Raw genomic sequence first — 22,135 nt, forward strand, 5'->3', positions numbered from 1 at the left:
GGTAGAAGCAGCTGAAATGAGTTTCCTCCGCAGGGTGTCCGGGCTCTTCCTTAGAGGGTGAGAAGCTTGGTCATCCGAGAGGGGCTCAAAGTTGAGCCGCTGCTCCTCCGCATTGAAAGGAGCTAGATGAGGTGGCTTGGGCATCTGATTTGGATGTCTCCTGGACAACTCCCTGGTCAAGTGTCCCGGGGACGACCCTGGTCATGCTGCAGAGACTATGTTTCCCGGCTGGCCTGGGAATGCTTCGGGATCCCCCCGGAAGAGCTGGATGATGTGGCTCGGGAGAGGGAAGTCTGGGCTTCCCTGCTAAAGCTACTGCTCCCGTGACCCGGAAAGAAAATGGATGGCTGGCTGGATAAAATGTACATTTCAGCGACATTAAATACTTTCTAACTAAAAAAATAATAATATCATCAAAACAGGCAAAACAGCTAAGCTTGAGCCGGAACTACACCTGTTTACAATTGAGACATTTTAGCAAAACAACACGAACAAAGTATAGAGTCACCAGAAATTGAAATAGTGACCGAGTAAAAACATTTGAAATAATGATGAGATACTGAAGAGGTAGTTTTGCTAGCCTGCGTTCTAAAGCCTGGATAAACTCACGCTGTTCTCTTATTTTTCCTTAGTTTTTGGAGCTGCTGATTTATGCCTTCGCAGTTGTCATATTCTTTCGGCCACAAACTAGTTCAGACTGAATCAACAGGGTCTTTGCTGGTTGCAGCCAAGTGGCGCACTCCATTTTTCCACATTTCCCTCAATCCACCATTAAAAAATCAATTCCAGCCAATTGACAAAATACGTAACACTTGATTAAATGACAAATCGGTTACTGTGCCCATCCAGGTTCTGCTAAAAAAGCTGGAATTCTGTTGTAAATGGCCTCCTGGGAATATCGTTCAAACCAGATATTTTCAAAGTAATTGTGCAGGTTTTTCAAGAAATTACAACTAAATATAAATACTCATTTAAACCTGAGTGTCCCAGCACATATTCGGCCAGCAATCAACATCTATCAATGCGTGTGTAAAGGTTAAGTTTCCCTTTCTATACAGGGTAGGATAGAACAAACCACCAGAACAATTACATTAAAATGATTGAGCTCAGGTTGCCACCCACAAGGCAATGAACTTGGGCCCAGACATATGTGATAGCTGGCGTGTGATGTCACCATGAAACCTTGCACAACCACATGTACTGAATGTCAAGAAAAGTTCCAGTCTGATAAGGAGTGTTTTGAAATGTCAAGTTGCAAACTGGGTTCCATGATCACAGTGGAAGGTGTGAGCTTGTCTTGATTTTGCTATTGTTTAACTTGAGGTTAATTGGGATGGTGAATACAGGGGAAACATTGAGATCTTTAATAATGGCCATTTAAGGCAGCAACAACTAATATGGCCACAAGGATCCTGTGTCACCGCAGTAGTTTTCAGTTTCTTCTGTGATGGACTGACTCCAAGTTGCTAAAAACTGTATATTTTGCATTGCCTTGCCAAATGTGTAATGGTAAAAAGTTTTTTTCTCAGTATATTCTAGGGCTGCACGGTATTGTAAAAAATGACATTGCGTTTTTTTTTTTTTTTTTAAACCTGCGATATATTATTGCGATGTGAAATAATACAGGATCAGCGTTGGGAAAGTTAATTTTCTACGCAAACTAGTTCAGTTCATTGTTCCAAAATGAACAAGTTCAGTTAATAGTTCATAATTTAGAATTTTGAACTAAGTTCACCAGTCCAAAAACAAACTAGTTCATAGTTCTTTTTTTCAGTATGTTGCTGACGGGCTATTACCCTCAAAATACTGGTATTTAATTTCCCCATTGTTGCCACCCATTCAGTCCACTCTGTTCCAGCTGCAGCTTTTCACCCTACAATCTCAAAAATATGAGGAAAAGGTTGGATATCAGAATGTGCATGTTATGTATTTATAATGTCGTGCCTGCCCCTCCCTCCATTCGCCCTCTTGGCAGTTTGACAGTTTAGGGGGAGGGTGTGTGGATGGGGTGCAGTGGACATTCAAACTGGGGACATGTGTTATGGTTGATAAATGGGTTGCTGCTATGGCATATACACAAGGGAGTATCTCATTTTCCACTGATAGCCTGACTGTGTTAACAAATTCCTGGAGCCTTGAATGGCATGGATTGTCAGCTTGAGCTAATGGCTCTCTGCCAGTTTGATTTTGGGACACTGGCCGAATGTGGCTAATCTGATATACCCCCCATAGTCCTAATTCTTCTGAAACACTCTCTCCTTTACTCTAGTTGATCTGCAGTATTATATATATCGTGCCTTCTACCCTTTGTCTTGTGAATATGAGTTGATGTTTCCAGAGTGTTTCTCAAGGTTGCCCAAGGCCGAACCATGCAAAATCGCGGAAAATACTTCTTGCTGTCCGGGGAACCCACTTTTATACAAATAAAGAGATTAGGTAAAAAGTCTGTTTTTATTTAAGGTTGTTAACGTGTTCGTAAGTCAGGGCTACCGCTTTATATTCCGTACCATGTTGCAGTTCACGGATTCATGACTTGAGAGTAGTCGACTTTTCCCACACACATGAGGAATTTGGGTTGTAAATATTGAACACATTTATTATTTGGGATTGTCGGCCCCGACCCGTTTCGGAAACTATTATCTCGACAAATCCACTCTTAACATACCTCAAATTTAAGGATAATCTTATAGGATGATCTTATAAGACATAATATAGTCTGGCGTTTCACATCCTTTGACAGGAAGGGGCAAAATCTGGACAAAAGCAGCCAGATTGTGTTTGTGTGTATGTGTGCCTTAGCTGTAAATGGGGCAAAAGTCACTCCATAACCCTTTGCTGGGCCTCTGGGGCTAATTAAATTTGTCGCCTTAGGCCACATTCTTAAACTTGCCCCCTACATGTAAACACTGTAGTGTATACAGTATGTTAAAGCTCCAAACAGATCAGTGGTTGAATAATTTCTGATCACAGCACCTGCCCGATTATGTCAGCAAGGTATCAGGGTTTACGTCCAATTAGACTGGACCAGTCAAAGTGAGTAAACAACTAAGAGCCCATTATAACTAACTCTCTTTGTAGTGAAGCTGGGGCCTCATGTACAAAAGGTGCGTCCGCACAAAAATGTTACGTATGTTCTTTTTCACGGCAAAGTTCAGCTGTATCAAGAAATGACTGTGGAAATGTGCGGTGCCTCACGCCAACTTCATCGCTGGTGTATGCACGTTTCTACAGCTTTTGGTGTTTTGGCGACATTTGGAGGTTATGCTGGGAAACTGTTATAATAAATCTGCACATCAGAGACACGTGAACAATTACGACTGATGAACAATTAATACCTGGCAACATTTGATTTCAACAATGTAAAAGAGGCAGGGACTCAGAAATTATTTGTTAACTAGTGTATTTAATGAATCACTGATATTTGTGAGGACACCTATTAATTGACCAAGGCGCTCAATTATGCCTCCTGTTGCCCTCGCAATCGCTTCTTGTGACTCCAGCACATGCACTGAAAAAAAAAAAAAAAAAGAGTCCTTTGAATTTACTTTATGTGAACATGTACATTGCTTGCACATGATTAAAATGTGTTAAAATTACATTTAGGAGAAAAGGCGTCAATTGTCATTTTAACACATTTTAATAATGTGCAACCGATGTACATGTTCACATTAAGTAAATTCAAAGGACTCTTTATCAGTGTGCATGGGTGAGGACACGGCCAGTCGGGCGGGCAGCAGCAGCCGGATGTCGGAGGAGATGGCAAGAACGGTGGATGAATCATCTGTCTGTGACACTATAGAGACACCGGGGAATGTTGACGAATCCTCTGAACATGTAGCACGTGGCTTCGACTGCGTGACCTCTCCTGTGTATTCAAATAATAAATCGAGTAATGAAACGTGAGTCAAAGTTTTTGATAACCTATTTAATATGCTGACATGCTTCTATTTGTGTTTTTTTTTTTCTTTTGTCCTGTTCGGCTGTTAGGTCAAGCAGAATGGAAAATCTGTATCCCTTTAATGCCGGAACAGTTTTACTGTGTCACAGTGGAGTTTTTAAGCTTCCGCTGTGGTATTATAATTGAGGTTTATTGAGAATCAGACTTGATCAGTCGAACAGAACAAAGTTTCTAGAAGGGAGAGAGAAACAAAGACAAAAGACAAAGCACTAATTGTAAACAGGATGAGAGAAGTAAATCATTACATTATCTACAACAATGAAACATTAAATATGAGTGTTGCATGGGACTGTAGTGCTACACCCTGTGAGGGAAGGACAGGACAAGGACAGGAGAAGAAGCATGCAGGACAAGGGTCGTGAACCCGGCTGTACAACTGAAGTGCGGTGGCATTAATTATGCAAGTTATAAAAGTCTACAGAGTGAGAGTATAAGTGAGGGGATACACAAGCGATTTGCATATTTATGAGTTATTTCTTGCAGTGCGTGACCCCACACCCAGTGAAAGAGTCCGAGGGGTGTGTTTCCTGCGGATACATGCAAGTAAATTGATACCAGTTTACATGCACAAAGACTCACAGAAGTGTCCTGTAATTGCTGTGGCCGCACTGCCGCGGCTGACGAACCGAGACGCCCCGAAAACTGGCCACCCAGCGGGGGCCGCAGAGACCCAATGCCACCCTCCAAGCCAACCCACCCCACCCACCGGCCCCCACAAGCCGCAGGGCCCGCGATGCAGCCAGTCCCCGCCCACCCCGAGGGCGGGAGAGTGTCCCTTGTTTGTTGGAATGGAGGGCGGATAGGGGCTCCCGACAAGGGAACAATTAAGGTGGAGCGCGGGGGGGAACCCAAGGAGCAGCCGTGGGCCACGAGAGGTCAGCCCCAACACCAAGCAGTCATCCAGCCCAGGGGGGCCTGGCCTCAGGAGCAGGGCCATGCAACTAAGTGAGATCCACCCCCCCACCCCCCCCCCCCCCCCCGTTACTATGACTGTCAGGTCATAGTAACCTACCCCGTGTACCTCCCCCCAAACCCACGACCCACCGCCCCCCAGAGATAGGTGTATGTGGTGCATTAAAACACAGGGAGTGTGTGTGATGTATTTAAAATCCAGGGGGGCAGGCAGGGCGGAGGGGCAAGGCGCAAGGACCGTGAAACAGCACAGACGTGGTGAAACCCAATCCGACACCCACACCCTCCCGATCCCATACCAGTCCCCCAGGAACCCTTTGAAATGTGTATGTGCCCAGATGTGGTTAGTGAGAAATATATACAGTGAATGGTGCGAGTGTGTGCTAAGTGAGTGATTAACAGGCATGGCTCCCAGGTCGGGCCCATTAGGCCGGACAACCACCGACGAAGAGGCCCATCCCACCCAGACCCGCAGCACCAACCCCGCCAGCACCCACTACCCGCCCCTGAGCTTTGGAGGTGGACCCTCCGCCCCACAAACCAGGCAGGGAAAAGAACCCCACAGCCCGCAGGGAACCGCCCGTCTCCCCCACGGGAAGAGGAAGAGGCGACCGCAGCGGGACGAAGGAACAGAGCACCCACGTAACATGGGCGAGTCACCATCCCACCAGCATTACTCCCCAGGAGGTCACCCCAGTGGTTCCCCCCGACCCCCGAGATCAGGAAGGAGTGAAAGAAAAGTCCCGCCCCCACAGAATCCGGAACAGCAAACAGAAGATCCCCACAGCATGCATGTGTCTTTTCACCATGCAAACCGATCTAAAATGTGTGAAAATAAAAGGAAATAAATAGAATAATAAAACAACAACAACCTCGACAACAAAGACTATAGAAGTCCATTGTTTACTTTCATACTTATGAAAATAGTCTTGCTATTGTCAAATGTCAGATGGCACCCTACTCAGGCAAAGGAATCAAAAGTCTAGATTTAGCATGTTGAGGAAAGGTGACCAGCTATCTACGTATATGTGTAATTTATTTTTTCGTTCTGGTGATATTCTTTCTTACTTCTATTTGAATTCAACAGATTTATTACAAATACCATACATACAACATTTACACATTGGACCTTTCTCTAGGGCTGAGTGTAGGTTACTGTCTGAACACTTTTGTTGTGAGTTATAAAAATATATGGTATTTACCTTGGGGGTAATCAGAGTCAGCCACATGTGAGAGTAGTGTCCCCCATGATTGCAGCGACTCTCTTGTCAAACGGGGTGAGGCCTTCTGCGCCGGTTCTTCCGCCTGTTTTGGCCACACTTTGGCGGTGGGCAGCTGTCCTCCCCTTCACATCCACCTTAATGTCTGACCACTTCTTTTTTTTTTTTTTGTGTGCGCTATTCTGATTCCACAGCATTGACAGCCACACACACGCTGTTCCATTCACTCCTCTTTTGCTTGTTGTTAACGCCGGAGGACAGCGTGCCAAAAGAGGATTTTCTTCCGCACCTCCACTTCATTGAGCAACTTCCCATTCATAAAAAATATTTTTCTTCATTACCTTGCTCATTTTCCTTTTTTTCTGATCATGCAGATCTCAGGTGCAGGGTTCATTTAAATATTATTTTCATATTTAAATGTGGGCGTGGACAGGGAGAGGTCAACTACTTTAACACGTGCGCTCAATTCTACGGTGATTGGGATGTACGAAGGAAATGTGCTTGGATTCATGCTTGCGCACGGATTCATACATATGGATATTTTTGTGCGTACGACGCTTTCTGGATTTGAGCGTATGCCATGTTTCAGTAGAGAATCCACACAAGTCTTTGTACATGAGGCCCCAGGTCTTTGAATATCCTGCATGCTGTTCCAGGAATGAGAATTATGTGTAAACCACTGGTGTTTATTGGCTTTTCCAAAATGCTCTTAAGCCAGAACTGGTTCGACCCCTCTTTTGAGTGGTTGCAGTATGTTAAGTATGCCTAGCTCATTTCAAAGGGAGTCCTCAGACCAAAGAGAAATCGACAGCTGCTTGTTACCAGCCTGTTCTTGCTACCGAGGTAGAGCTATGTTGAAGCCTATGTGATTTTCCAGTCCAATGTGAATGTCACACCTTCTCCAAGGGATGTTCACAATCAATTGGTGATCACTTATTTTCATTTCGGTAACCTTTGGTACAATCTAATCTTGATATTTTACCAACGGTAAGGATAATAATAATTTTATTTTATCGTAACTATAAAGGGGAGAGTGAAATAATCAATAATTATTAGATACACAGATGTGTGCAGATGTAAAAGATTGAGTCGATTAATACATCTCAGTAATCCATTAATTCTGGTGGAAAGTGACTCAGAACTGACAGTCACAGGAAGATACTCTCACTGCCAAACTTATTTTTTATTTGATTCATTTATATTGATTATTTTATAGTTATGTCAGAGAAGTCTTTTTCTTACAAATATCAGTTATGACCTAAAGCGGAAGTAAACCCTGACGTAAAAACTTCCTGTTATATTCTAAATGTCCTTATCTTGTATATCTTTTCCAGTTTACTTAAATCTACAAAGTATGTGTTCTAAAATATAACTTGGAAACACTGCATCGTAAGCCGCTATTTTTACAACCCCAATTCCAATGAAGTTGGGACGTTGTGTTAAACATAAAAACAGAATACAATGATTTGCAAATCATGTTCGACCTATATTTAATTGAATACACTACAAAGACAAGATATTTAATGTTCAAACTGATAAACTTTATTGTTTTTAGCAAATAATCATGAACTTGGAATTTTATGGCTGCAACACGTTCCAAAAAAGCTGGCACAGGTGGCAAAAAAGACTGAGAAAGTTGAGGATTGCTTAGCAAACACCTGTTTGGAACATCCCACAGGTGAACAGGCTAATTGGGAACAGGTGGGTGCCATAATTGGGTATAAAAGGAGCTTCCCTGAATTGCTCAGTCATTCACAAGCAAAGATGGGGCGAGGTTCACCTCTTTGTGAACAAGTGTGTGAGAAAATAGTCCAATATATATATATATATATATATATATATCTTTTAAATAGACATATTGCTCCATGATCGGATCAATGATCGGTTATCATTTTGTTTTTAAACTCCCTGATTGGTGATCGGCCCCAAAAATCCTGATTGTGTAAAGACCAGTAAACTTAATAGTGTCAATAAAATGGCATGCCAGTTTGCGTTCCATAATTACACAGTCATCAAAGTTGAAAACCAATGACATTTTATATTATTCAATACTCGATTCTGATAGCAGACTGGTAGATAAATCATCTTTTTGGGGGATTCCCAGTTAAGGATGGACTAAAAAACAAAAACAAACATGCGGTTCATATTAGTTATTCTGCACCAAATCTGCCAGATGATTATTTCACTGCTGCTGTGACAACACATCATTTAAACTGAACAGATGTTGGTGGTGCAGTGAATTGCTCAGACAAATACAGAAATGTCTCATTTGGATCAGCTCCCTCTTCATATTTTAATGAGAAAAAAATAGTGAGGGAACAACTCATCGCTTTTAAAAATGGAAAATGTGCCCGAGATGGATTTGGTTTTATATTATGCAATTTTTGAAAGCCGTTTGCGCTGCGTCACCATTTTCTCTGACCTCCTGGGGTGCTTCAGCATCTTCTCGCACCCTTACTCATTGACTTTCTTCCCTTCACGCTCAAAGAATGTCTCTCTTCCTTCACTCATATTTCTTCTTTTTTTTTTTTCCCCACCCCCTAAAAAAAAAAAATGCAGAAATCCATCTACTGTTTTCTACCAGGCTTTTCAGCCTAGCAGACTGCGAGATTCAAAGCCTGTCAACGATAGGTATGAGCTTGGGTGTGTTTACATGTTTGTCAGAACCCATTCAATGCACTTATGCAACCTACTAAAATTAGTCCACCAGTACTATTCTATTACTTTGACATTTATGTCATCCAAAGGTGTAATTTACTAACAAGTAGATCAGTTTATTTGACAATGTGAGAACAGATCAAGATATTATGTCACAAATCTTGTGTAATTTTATTTGTTGACAGTTGCTAAATAGGGACTATCAGGCTACATCAACAGTTGCGAGTTTCACTATTCTCACCTGTATTGTCATTCTGTTTTTTTAATGTGGCAGTATGGTATACGTATTAGATTTACTTGCATGATTAACAAACTTGTATTAATGGGTTTTACCCACCATTCTGTAGTTGTGGTGTTTTTGTTAAGTGTTTTTTATTATTATTAACAAATGACTGCACACTTATTTTTAGAATTTGCATTCATAATTTTTGGGACTCAGCAACTATTAGGAACAGTTTACTCCTTTAATAGAATTTCAGGTCTATTGAAGGGCTAGTTGCCAAATCAAATGACTTGTCATGGTGGGTATTTCGGTCACTGAATTCTTATAGTGCATGGAGATAGATAGCACAGCACTCTCGTGAACGTCAGTCCATTCGGTGACACTCCTGGGTGCTTGTCAGGCCTCAGTGATAACGTTTTGTCAGTCACGAGTCACTGGTGGTTGGATTTCTCGTTTCCTACAATGTGCCTAGCGTAGAGCCAGGAGGTTTTAGCACGGCATAGAGATCATATTAAAACAACACGACCAAGGCTGTGATAGATCATGTATTTTCTCCTGAAGTGTGTCGTTTTATATTCTCAGATGAGAAGCTGATTATAACTTGTGTTGCATTCTTGAACTGTTATACCAGCCAGCCTTGTACCTATGCTTTGGTTCTCTTGCGTCACACGAATACCTCATATGTGAGGCTTTGGGGAGCAATGAGGGTGTTGGGGAGTAGGCTGCAGAAAATGAATATGCACTCAGGTTCTGTTATGAATGAGAGATGTAAAATATTTGTTGCTGTGTTGACAAGAAAAAAAAGCTGACCAGTTGAATTTTGGACTGCTGCCAATCGTTTATATTTACAGTTATGCCATGTGCTAGTCCCGTGATCGAGATCCTGCTCAGGCATGGCTGCCATCAGAAATAGACGAGGCACATATTTATAAAGGACAAGAATGGAGAGACACCTGTGGGAAACATGAAACACATTGTGCTGTCCCCTTTGGAATTAGGAGTGTTGACTAGAGTGTGCCCACTTTGGCAGAAACAAGACTTGATCAACTCATCTGCTCAATATTCAAAAGGTGTGTCTTAGTTTGCAGTCACAAACTCTGTTAATTAAGTATGTTGTTGATCAACCCTTTGTGACAGTTTTGTTCCATAATCACACTGGGCCAGTTGTAGCTGAAGCACATGGCTCCCTCACCTTCCGCTGTTCCTCGCTGCCCTGCATTCACACTGGAAGAGACTCAACCATGTTTATATTTGGTTACTTTTTTTATGTACAATACATTCTCGTCATGATACACAGCGATTTCCTTGTCAATCAAAACTTGTTTTACAATCCAAACAACTTCAGCTTCTTTTTCTCCTTCCAAAAAAAAAACCAAAACGACAATACAACAACATCTGTCTGTTTGTGATGTAATATTAATAAAAAAAAAAAAAAAACAGTGGTCCCCAACCTTCCAGTCATGAACCGGTTCAAGGATGTACATCTAATTCGCGGACCAGCAACCATCCAGGAGGGGGGGTTAGGGGTTTGCTGACCGCTTTAGTTTCTTTACATATGTTTATTTACACCTCAACACACCACCCCACACCGTAGAATTAAAAGTTCAAACTTACAAAAAAGGAAAACACAAGATATTACAATTATGACAAAGCTAGCATTGCTTAATTAGCACTGAAGCTAATAGCGATAACCAATGCAAAGTAATACTTAAGCCTGCTTCTCAACCAATGGCAGTCATCTCCCAGAAGTAATCTTCACAGTGAAAAACATGATATTCAACAAACTTATTAATAATGTACATTCACACAGCTGTAGCAAGCAATGATGAAGGGGGAGAAAAGTAATTCGCACGCAAGTGATGTGACAAGCAGGGTCCGAAATTAACAGTTGCCAGGCGCAGAATGCGACTAAATTATCCGTTGGCGGGTGCATCTCAGAGCGCTCCTCGCCACGTGGCGAGTGAATGTTTGTACCTACGTGTACAAACATACACGCACCAATCATAGTGCAGCGGTGTGTGTCCTGGAGCAAGTAATATTGGAGCATATTAATATAATATTGCCGTGTCCTGCCAGGAAAGTGTGTGGGATTCCTAATAACGGCGATCTCAGTTATCAGCTATGTGCATATTTCCTCGATCTAAAATGACGTGAATGTGTGCGACAGCTCATCAGAGAGGACCTTTTCATGATCCACTTCCGTTCGCAAGTAGCGGGAGTAAACAGAAACTGCACCTCCTCGACTGGCTTGCCCTGTAGCGAGTTCGAGCCTGCTGAGTCGGTGGCGGGCCATCCTCGGGCCGGTAATGGAGGCGACGTCGGTTATGTAGTGGTGTCTCCAAAGCGACATCTTGAGTCTAAATCACAATGACTTGAGCCAACTCCTGTCCAAGTCACTATTGCTTGAGTCCCATTTTTGCTATATTGCTCTCCTGCGCATGTGCTTGAGCGCTCACACTTTCAACATTTCAGACTTTAGAGGTCTGCTTAACCACGGTTACAGGTTGCCAAGTGTGACTGTGCCCTTGGTTTTATGCATACTCGAGACGACGAGCTAAATTATTATTATGCCGTTTTTTTTCTGATGGAACCTGGTATTTTGTTATTTAGGGTTTGTGTCCCTTTTGGACAAATCAGTGTTGATTTTATTAACTTGGAAATATATATGTGTGTGTGTGTGTGTGTGTGTGTGTGTGTGTGTGTGTGTGTGTGTGTGTATATATATATATATATATATATATGATTCAGTCCAGTCTCATGGCTGGTTGGGGGTCTTAACATGAATTGTTGACTGACATTTTACCTGACAAACTAGTGGTTATGTTTCTTTTCCCACCCAGCTCTTTGTGGCCTGTGGGCTTGCTGAGTAACACTTGAACTGTATTTATGACTTCCACCTAATTGCAGGGAAAGGAAGTTGCTTCTTTAAACCTCCCTTTGTCTGGGGAAAAGTCATCTGCAAGGTTGGACATGCGAGAGGTGCAGTGGGATAGCTCTTAAAAGTGTTTGAGGGCAAACAGAAGCATTCCTGGAAATCTATAGTTGGTCCCTCCCAGCTCTTTTATAAAAAAAATTAAAAAAAAAAAACATTCAGCCTGTCCTTTATTAGATGAAATGAATCTAACATCTCACAAGTTAAATTTAATATTCGTAAATATTACTTACACAGGGTTCTCATTTGATGTCCGTCCCAAAAATTAGCAGGCACGCAAGAAGCATATTCATTCTGCGTCCGTAGACTCATGGGTTAAGACTCACCCTATCTATGTCTGTCAGTCTGAGTGCGTGCACGCGCGGGTGTACACACACATATATGTGAAAGTTAACCGTTTATAATCCATAAAGTACAGCGGCACACGTTATCAATATTCAGGCAGTAGTTGACGTCAGCGAACCCATTTTCAGCGTCATTGGATTGACAGGTGGTCTCACATCACAGTCCAGCAGCTCGAGGGCAGGGCTTATTTTATATTTCATCCTTTAACTAGGTAAAAGCTTATTGAGAGATAAAATCTCTTTTTCAAAAGCCAAGAGGCAGCAGAAATGATACAGGCAGCAGAAATTATACAGTTCATTACACGACAACATTCACACAATAAATAAAAATAGACTATAAAATAACAGTGATATTAAAATGTATGGCGTCTGATTTGAAAACAGTGACAAAACCCAAATGCTTTCGAGTACATAATTTTATTTTATTTTTTATTCATTCAACGACAAATTTTTTTGCATCTCTTTAGTTGGTTAATTAATCTATACCAATGTGCCAAATGTTTAATATTTGTTTAAGTGCTGTTTTTGCAAACAGAGCCTGAGTCTTGTTTATTTAAGATATTTTATTTATTGTTCTACATTTCGAAGCCAATGGTCAACCTTCTTTAGAATTGAAAAATAATTGTTCTGAAAAAGGATCTACTTGAATTACTATGCACTATAATATCATTCTATCAGTGGCATAAAAAACATAGATACTATCGTTTATCGTGATAGTTTTTGGGAAAATATATCGTCCTACAAAATTTGGTATCGTGGCAGGTTGAAACAATAATACAGTAATTTCTCATATATAATGCGCATTTCCCCCCCCAAAAAAATTGTCAAAAGTCAGTAGTGCGCATTATACATAGGTATAGGGGGAAATGGAAAAAAAAAAAACTTTAAAATTTTATAAATGTATGCCACCATCTAGAGGTTATGAAAAAGCTGTACAATTTCATTCCAAAATGCCGCCACCTTAAGGTTATGAGAAAGGTGTACATACCCTGGCAGAATTTGTGAAATATTATCTTTTTTTTAAATATGACTGAGCAACAACCATCAGTACTTGAAGGTTATGTTTTGTTTAATGCTAATGCCTTTCTGAAATGCTTGACCGTTTAATTTGAATCCCATTAAAATAAAATTAAATGTGTTTTGCCTGGTCCTCCATGTTTTCTTTAAAGAATTGTACCCATCTTACAAATCTGCCAGCGTAATCAAACATATGAGCACAACTGTGTATTTTCTAATTTACTAAATAAAGGTAGGGCTAAAAAAACTAACAATATACAGATAATACTTTGTTTTGAACATATGGGTAGAAGCAAAATCATGCATTGTAAAAATGCATTATACAAAGGTAGAAGGGTTTTCTAGAACTTTGTGGTCAACTTTGGGAGTGCGTATTATACATGGGTGCACATTATCCATCCATCCATCCGTTTTCTCTACCGCTTATCCTCACGAAACACGAGAAATTACGGTATATTGAGAGATAGCAAGAGCAATAGATAACACAAAAATACTGTACAAATGTGCAAATAAAAATCTGTAATATAGCGGGACCGTGAAGCAACAACCGTTATATAGCGGAGGATTGCTGTATCTGTACTCCGTGATAAGTTCCAGGGACTGTTCTAGGGCTGGTACTCATTGTTTCCAGACATATACATCCTGTGACTCCTATAGTCTCAAGTATAAAATTATAAAATGATCTATGCTTTACATCAACAGAAGGATACGGGAAAGGAGTTAAGGACTTTATGTGCTTGAATTTTACTTTGGAAATGTGTATAAATAACAGTAAAAAGATTTATATAATTAACCTTTACTAAATGTCCATTAACAGTTATGAGTTAAGGTAACAAACATTTAAACATATAGTATTATGTTGCTGTAAATCAGCAGCTTCACTGATGATCTACTGGCCTAAATAACATTGAATGTAAATAACATAACTGAATTGGAAATAACATAACTGAATTGGAATCACATTGTAAAAATGAGAAGCACATTTACTAACAGGCTGTGGGGCATACTTAAAGTACCCAACCAAATTCAATTGAAACACTCTTCAAAGACCTTCAGTACATAATTTTGAACGGATTACTGGGGTTGAAGTACACTCCTTTGTACATTGTGCCAAACTGTGATTTTAAACAAGCAAAGACTTTCACGTTGTAGGGAGGACTTGATGGGCGGTTATCTTAACCATCCCCCCAAATTGGTCCACTTGCGTAACTGACCACAGGTCTCAAAGTTGCTACTGTTTGGAGGCAACATTTGCATCTTGTCAACTTTATCTTTGGAAACCTGGATGACATTTGACTTGTATTTATACCACAAGCGTTTACTGCGCACACATGCCCTCCTTACAGCATCCTATTGCCTCACACTTGGTCAGTTAAAGGCCTTGATGCTCATGAAAGACCTATTACAAGCATAGATGTTTCTATTCAGCCTTTGGCAAACTCTCTCTCTGTGCATCTTGGAATTAGCAAAGATTTCCCTAAACCCTTAGATTTTAGGTATCAAACATTTGTTCACAAACCGATTTCTATTTGTGACTTTGAAGCAATATCCAACCTAACATTTGTTTAAGATGTTAGGACGATGTGCCTAATGATTTTAGACGGACAATGCATCTTCTTGAGAGAGGGTACCCAGAGAACATCCTTGATCCTGTGATGCTGCTGCGGAGCACAGATGCTCCTTTGCCGTGAACCCTGAATTTTGCCAACATTAACTTTGGTGTATCAGCTAATGGATTCCAGTAGGCTTTCAATCACATTAGAACAAGAAACCGGGGCATAGCCAAATCCCCCAAATTATGTATGGAGCAGAATGGTGAAGCGGTCCAGGGCTTAAACATTAAGAGCTGGTTTTAGTCAAGCGCCACTTTGACGTTGATGACTTTAGGCTAAACAACCATAAACACAGACCCCTGCTATGTTTGCAAATGGAGCTTGATGGTTACACAACATCTCACGTCTTCAGGAGCCCAAGTGGTGGAGTGCGAACTGCAAATTTTTTCGTTTCCCCCCACAAGTTGCAAACATTCCTCTCCCTATGCAAGGGGTCTAGAATAACAGGACCTAACATAACCCATTCAACATGATGGCGAAAGCTCATCCACATTCTCAAAATTGTTGATTTTTATCAGCTCATTGACTATTTAAGGGTTTTGATTACTGTATTTCTCATGCCCTTCATCATCCGGTCCTTGTGTCCTTTGGGAGTTTCATTGGTGGGCTTTGAGACTTACAGTATGTAGCACTAAGGCGTTGTTTATGCACAAGTCTGGGGATTATGTAAAGAGCAAGGGGGTTAGTGGGACCGTTCCTTCTGTATATTTTTGAGCGGAAGCTTTGGGGGCTGTAGGCACACCTATTAACGACTTGATTTTGTGCAAGGAAAATAAAACGTACACCCTCAGACAAGGCGTCCCTCATGTAAGTTTTTGTTTAGTCTCTACTGTCTATACTCGGACCTCCCCTTTTGATAGACAACACATCCAGCAATCCTTTTGTTCATAGGCACATATTAACTTAGTTGCAGCATCCTGCAATTGTCATTGTTAACCTCATGTTACATTGAGGACAGCAGCTGTTTGTACAGGTTATTTATTCAACAAATGTTTGTAATTAGTTAAAAAGCAGCAGCAGGCACTCACCCCACACACAGCGTACGTGAAAATACCTGCCTTACACAGAAAAGGTAATTGGTCCAGATCACTGCTCCACTCGGTATTTGAAATTTTGTACCGATCCAAACCATTGTTTATTTTTTAAGTCTTAGTCTCTGACATTGCGGTCTAATTTTTCTCTGTAAATTCCCTTTGCCTTCTCACATTTTAGCGTCTTTCACTACGCATTGGCTACACAGTGACTGCAAAGTGTTTTTATGTTCTCTGTAGCATCAAACATGCCCACAGCCCGCGGTGAAAAGCGGTTCCTAAACCCTGTAGGATTCCGTTCACTCAAACCTGTTTTCTAAGTTGAAAGGCTGGGTTCTCCCCCTGTCTCTGTTGTATTTATCTAGCAAAATAGGCAAACATGAGGGGCTCTGAGGACCCCCGTTAAGAAATGGTCTCCTTGTTACCTGATAAGATTATTATTCATCGCCAAGCAGCCAATGTCAGACTCGACCTGGCTTGGTTGGTTTATGTAATCTTTTGTCATTCATTACGTTTGCATTTACATTTTGTGAAAAACATAACACCATCCATTTTCCATACCGCTTATCCTCACTAGGGTCGAGGGCTTGCTGGAGCCTATCCTATCTATCTTTGGGCGAGAGGCGGGGTACACCCTGAACTGGTCGCCAGCCAAAACAGGGCACATATAAACAACCAACCCCTCGCACTCACATTCACACCTAGGGGCAATTTAGAGTCTTCAATTAACCGAGCACGCATGTTTTGGGGATGTGGGAGGCAACTGGAGTACCCGGAAAAAACCCACACAGGCACAGGGAGAACATACAAAATCCACACAGGCGAGGCCGGATTTGAACCCGGGTCCTCAGAACTGTGAGGCAGATGTGCTAACCCGTTGTTCACCATAATCAACACAAAATGCAAATAAGTATTATTAGATGTTAATGTTCAAGTTCTCATGAACAAACCTAAGACGTGTTTTAACACCTTAATACATTTGTTCCCTCTGGTTTTAGGCATAGGAATAATTGTGATAAATATTGGAAGACATACTTTGGGTCATATAATTGGAAACTTTGCTGACATCATATGGTAATGTGGCTAAACTGCACCTTGAAGAGAATGAAAAAGAGCAACAGTGAGTCATCAGTGAGTGTACTCCTCTGTTGATGTAGTCCCCACCCTCCCACTATTGTTTTGAAATCAGGTCACTGTTGGGGGTGTTATCTCTCAAAGACTGAGGTCTCATTTATCCAGCTGCCTCCCCCCCACTGGGAGTATTTGTATGCTTTAGGACGGGGACGTGTGCTGGTCCATCTGTGGCATAGTGGAGAGCTCGTTGATTTATGTGATGCCATGGTGAGTCATGTGATGTGGTGGCATGTGCTTGTCTCATGCCATACTTGTGTGAAGTCTATTTACAGTGGTCAACTTGTAGTGTGCCTGCAGGTCATGTCTCCGAAAGAGACGTTCTCTAGAAAAGTTGGTTCTGAACTAAAAAGCTTGTAGAAACAAATTGCCTTGGATGCCCTCGAGTACTCTGTGCAGGATCTTACCGTGTTGTGTCACAGCATGATGCTGGCTCTGACACAGATGTCTGGCTCTAGAGGCACTGGCCTTGAGGCCGGAGGTGTCCACGGATGGAATGTGCTAAGGTCCCCGTTTGAGGATGCGTGTGTGGATGCCGCTGCAGTCTGCAGGGCAGGCCCATGTGGAGGTTAGCGCAGTAAGAGGTCCTTATATAAACCACCACGTCTTCCCTCTTGAATAGAATGTACTGGGTACTTTGTTTTTGTTGGAAACGGAATGGCAACAAATTAGATGAGGGGATTTTGTCTTCCTTTAGGCAAGAAGCATCTCAATCACTATCCATACATCCATTCATCCATCCATTTTCCTTGCCGCTTGTCCTCACTAGGGTCGCGGGGGTGCTGGTGCCTGTCCCTGCTGACTCTGGGCAAGAGGCAGGGTACACCCTGAACTGGTCGCCAGCCAATTGCACACAAAGAAACAACCAGTCGCACTCACATTCACACCATGGGCAATTTAGAGTCTTTAGTCAATCTACCATGCATGTTTCTGGGATGTGGGAGGAAACCGGAGCACCCGGAGAAAACCCACGCAGGCACGGGGAGAACATGCAAACTCCACACAGGCGAGGCCGGATTTGAACCGAGGTACTCAGAACTGTGACACAGTTGTCCAAAGTGCCGCTGTCAAATGATCCATTGATCAAAAAAAAACAACTCGATACTGAACTGTGAGGCAGATTTGCTAACCATTTGCTCACCGTGTCATCACCTCAATCACTAAAGTAATTTAAATCCAACTGGTGTGTCAGTCGCTTTTGTTACAAAACAAAACACATTTCAAGCAAAGTTGTTTTCATTCTTCTCTCCCATTGACACCCACGTGTTTAAAAAAAAAAAAAAGAGAAAGAAAAGGCTGAAATGTATTCGCCTTGTTTATCAGACTCCCAAATGTGACACATTTAACCTTCTGTCAACATGCATGGGGTTAAAAGAAATCCTCAGGTGAGATGAAAAATTTGATGCTATTTGTCATGTTTTACTTCATGTTTGCTTTGTCTTCAAATTATGCAAATACACTGTATGAACTCAGAACTTTTGTGATTTTTAGAGGCTTGTTTGTATGACAGGGGTATTTTGGAGACAAATTGGTCAACTGTGAGTGATCTAAAAACGTTTATTTTTCTTCCCATTTAAACGCGGAAATGTTCTCAAACAGAGGACATGTATGTGTTAAGTGTTCAAATTCCTTGTCGACAATGTTCCCCCCCATTCTCTGTTGGTGCTGTTTATATACAACAGTGGCACGGAAAAATGGAAGCTTTTACAGGCAGTGTAAAAGGAGCTCATCCACTACAATTATTAGGGTACACTTAAAATTTACTACCACCACTACTACTACTAACCTAAAGTGTACCAGCTGTGACATTTCCATTCTATTTTCCCAGACACATTTTCCACATGGTGTGCATTTAACAAAAATAACCTCATTTTCACAGAAGGATGTAAATAATATAATATTTATTTAATGTGTTAATGTGGTTGTAGTTTACATTGGTGCATTGCATCGTACTGAGAGCTGTTTCAAATAATCTTGACACTCATAACTCATTGAGGTCACAGCTCGCATTATGCAGTACGGTTCACAACTGCAAACTACCTACTACTAACCCCAGTAATAAATGTATTCAACTGATATCTTTGAATATGTCAATCAAAACTGAACATGATTGCCTTTAGTAAAATCTGAATATTATATATTATTGGGGTGGCAAACCCGGTGACGACGTGCAATAGTTCACTAATAGGACAAGATGAGAGAGCACAGAGTAGGGTCGGTAGGACAGGACATGGGAGATGAGCAAGGCAGTGCTACCGATGAGCGGTGTGGAATGCTTTTATAAAGGAAGTCCTCGAGTTACGACGTACTCGACCTACGACGTTTCGACGCCCAATCCCCCACACCCTCACCCAGTGTACCCCACTGCTGACACCGCCCCACCATGCCCGTAAAGCATGGGGGCCCCAACCAAAAACAGTTCATTAACCACGTTGAAATACTCTTCAGAAGGCCCATTTCTACATAATTTCGACGCTAAAAAATTTTTTTTTAAATATTATAAATTGGGGGTTTTCATTATCAATTATTATAAAGTAAAATCATTAAACGTGCAACTGTATACTGACTATACATGACTCACCTTTAATTGAACTACTGAAGTAATTTATCATTTGAGATACACCTATGTATTGTATTATATTATTTAATTACATACACGATATATTACATCGTGTCATTACACAGAAATATGAGATTATAAGTATAATTATATTTTTAACAAGTGCCATTTAAATTGAAATAAAATAAACTAAGCCTAACTCAGTGTTATGTAAATGTGAACAGTGAATATTTTAAGTAATGACCCTCTACATCGTTGTTTGTGGCATGACAATAAGAAAACAAAGTAGTCCTTTTGAATGGAAAAAAAGGACGTTAGATCAAAAAGTAACAACTCACGCTTGGTCTCGGGAGTCACAGTGGACTATTTCTGTCAAGCTGCTGAATAAAAATCTAACCTGTACGAAAGAAATCAATTTCAGTGTACGGTAGGCGTTCTGCTCGCTGTGCTCCACCCCTGTGTTGACGTCGCATGTGACTACGCGAGCTGCCTTTTAAGACTGCCCTCGTCTACCAGGCTGTTGGATACACCCACCGCGACGGGACTGCGGAGTAGCTGAAAACTAGCTGGAAACCTTTTATTTTATTATTATTATTATTATTTTTTTTTTTTGAAGCGCTACGAAAATGCGCTGCATAATGAGCTACAGTCTATCGTGTTCGCCGGAGTCTTCTCCCACTTACTCGGGACGCTTGAAGTCCTATCGAGCGAGATGCGGCAGGTAAAAAAAAACAACAAAAAAACACACACATTACTTTATACTTTTGAGATGTCTTTCTCCTTTATCGCAGTGTACGTTACTGACTTTTCATAATTTGTGCCGCGCTCCATAAAACCTGAATCTCCGTGGATGCACACGCGCGTGTGTTTGTGTGTGTGTGTGTGTGTGTGTGTGTGTGTGTGTGTGTGTGTGTGTGTGTGTGTGTGTGTGAGAGTGAGTGAGTGAGTGAGTGAGTGTGAGGGTCGTCTACGTGTGTTCCGTGCTGTGGTCGTGCAACGCGCTCGACGTGAGCGCTCCAGCACGCCGCGTGTTATTGTTGATGTTGATCAATGTTCACATTCGAGCATTCAAATATTAACTCCATAAACAACCAAAGTCGTTGCATTTCAACCCCCCACCAACACCACCACCACACACACGCATACACGTACAGTAAAATCTCCCCATTTATTTCAGCAACCCTACTTGGAATTTGAATGACCCTTGTGCCTGTCACTCACCATCATGTCTCACAACTCCCCCTAGTGGCAACTTTGTCCTATACTTCAGTGATTCCCAAACATTATTGAGACTGACATACAGTATTTTACATTAGATAACTCTCACAGCAAGTGAGCAAACAAAAATGTCACAAAATGTGGATACACAGGTTAATTATGGCTCTTATGCCATGTAGTAGAATTAAGTGAAATTTGGTGATTTCCTTAGGAACAGCTGATAATTTCACAGCACAGTGGTTTGCAATCAGTGCTCAAGTGACTCAGTGGTTTCCAAACTGTATTTGGGCCAAGCAAATATTTTACACTAGATGCATCTCTTGGCACAACACAGAATAAAAATGTAAAAAAAAGTACATACAGTATTTTCAAATAATGATTAACCTGTCTCAAGTGTCTTGCAAATCTGCATAGTGTGAAATTGGGCCTGTTTATTGAACACAAAGCTTATATGCTTGCAGAATTGAACTAAGTGACAGATTATTCTGTTTATAAACAGCTGCAGGTCGATACACAGGTTAATTGTACCTTTTGCAGTCTAGTAAAAGTGTAATTATTCCGCCTGTCACTATACATCACTGACATTGATAAACAAAGATAGTGTTTTCAGTAAATACATTTCTGACTAATTAAATGAAATTAACTGTTTTCCAGAGCACACGTGATGATCTCTCACAGCACACTGGTTGGGAGTTACAGTTTTAAAAGGCGTCGTTCTTTTCCACCCTCATGGATCTTGTCTGTGTGTTTTGAACAGAGAAATTTTATGTGAAAGTTGACTTGTTGTGGAGAGGATACATTTGTTATTTTTGTGCACTGCACAAAACTCTAAAGGTCCATTAAAGCCTAAATTGTACATAAATGGGAATGTGAAATCCTGTAAGTACCCTGCAATTGGCTGGCAACCAGTACAGGGTGTACCCTGCCTATCACACAAAGCCAGCTGGGATAGGTGCCTGTGACCCTAACTGAGGACAAGTGCAACAGCAATTGAATGGCGAATGGACTCAAATATTTGTAATAATAAAATTATTAATTAACTTCGGCTCTTCTGTTTTGGCCAGAAAATTATTTTCATTTTATTCATGCCTTCAATTTGTGGCAAGAGTTTTGGGTTTTTATTCCCTGCCATTGGCTGGCGACTAGTCCTAGGTGATCCCCCAGCTGTCGCCCAAAATCAGCTGGGAAAAAGTCAGGCTCTGTATTTGCTGTAGTAGACGCATCACAGGGTTGACTGACTTGGTGTTGTACTTTCAATGTCTTTATGTCTCAAAAGTGTTCTCTGTCAATTGACTGTCTGTTGTCATACTAGAGTGGC

At 41.3% G+C, this 22,135-nt stretch overlaps 1 protein-coding gene across 1 annotated transcript in view; it reads left to right on the forward strand.

The window, feature by feature from the left end:
* tsc22d2 (TSC22 domain family 2) overlaps positions 1-22,135 on the forward strand; it is a 34,920-nt gene that overhangs the window by 8,858 nt on the left and 3,927 nt on the right. The gene's annotated exons all lie outside the window — the stretch shown is intronic.

This window comes from Phycodurus eques, chromosome 8 (genome assembly GCF_024500275.1).
Source record: "Phycodurus eques isolate BA_2022a chromosome 8, UOR_Pequ_1.1, whole genome shotgun sequence".
In the NCBI taxonomy this organism is placed as follows: Eukaryota; Metazoa; Chordata; class Actinopteri; order Syngnathiformes; family Syngnathidae; genus Phycodurus; species Phycodurus eques.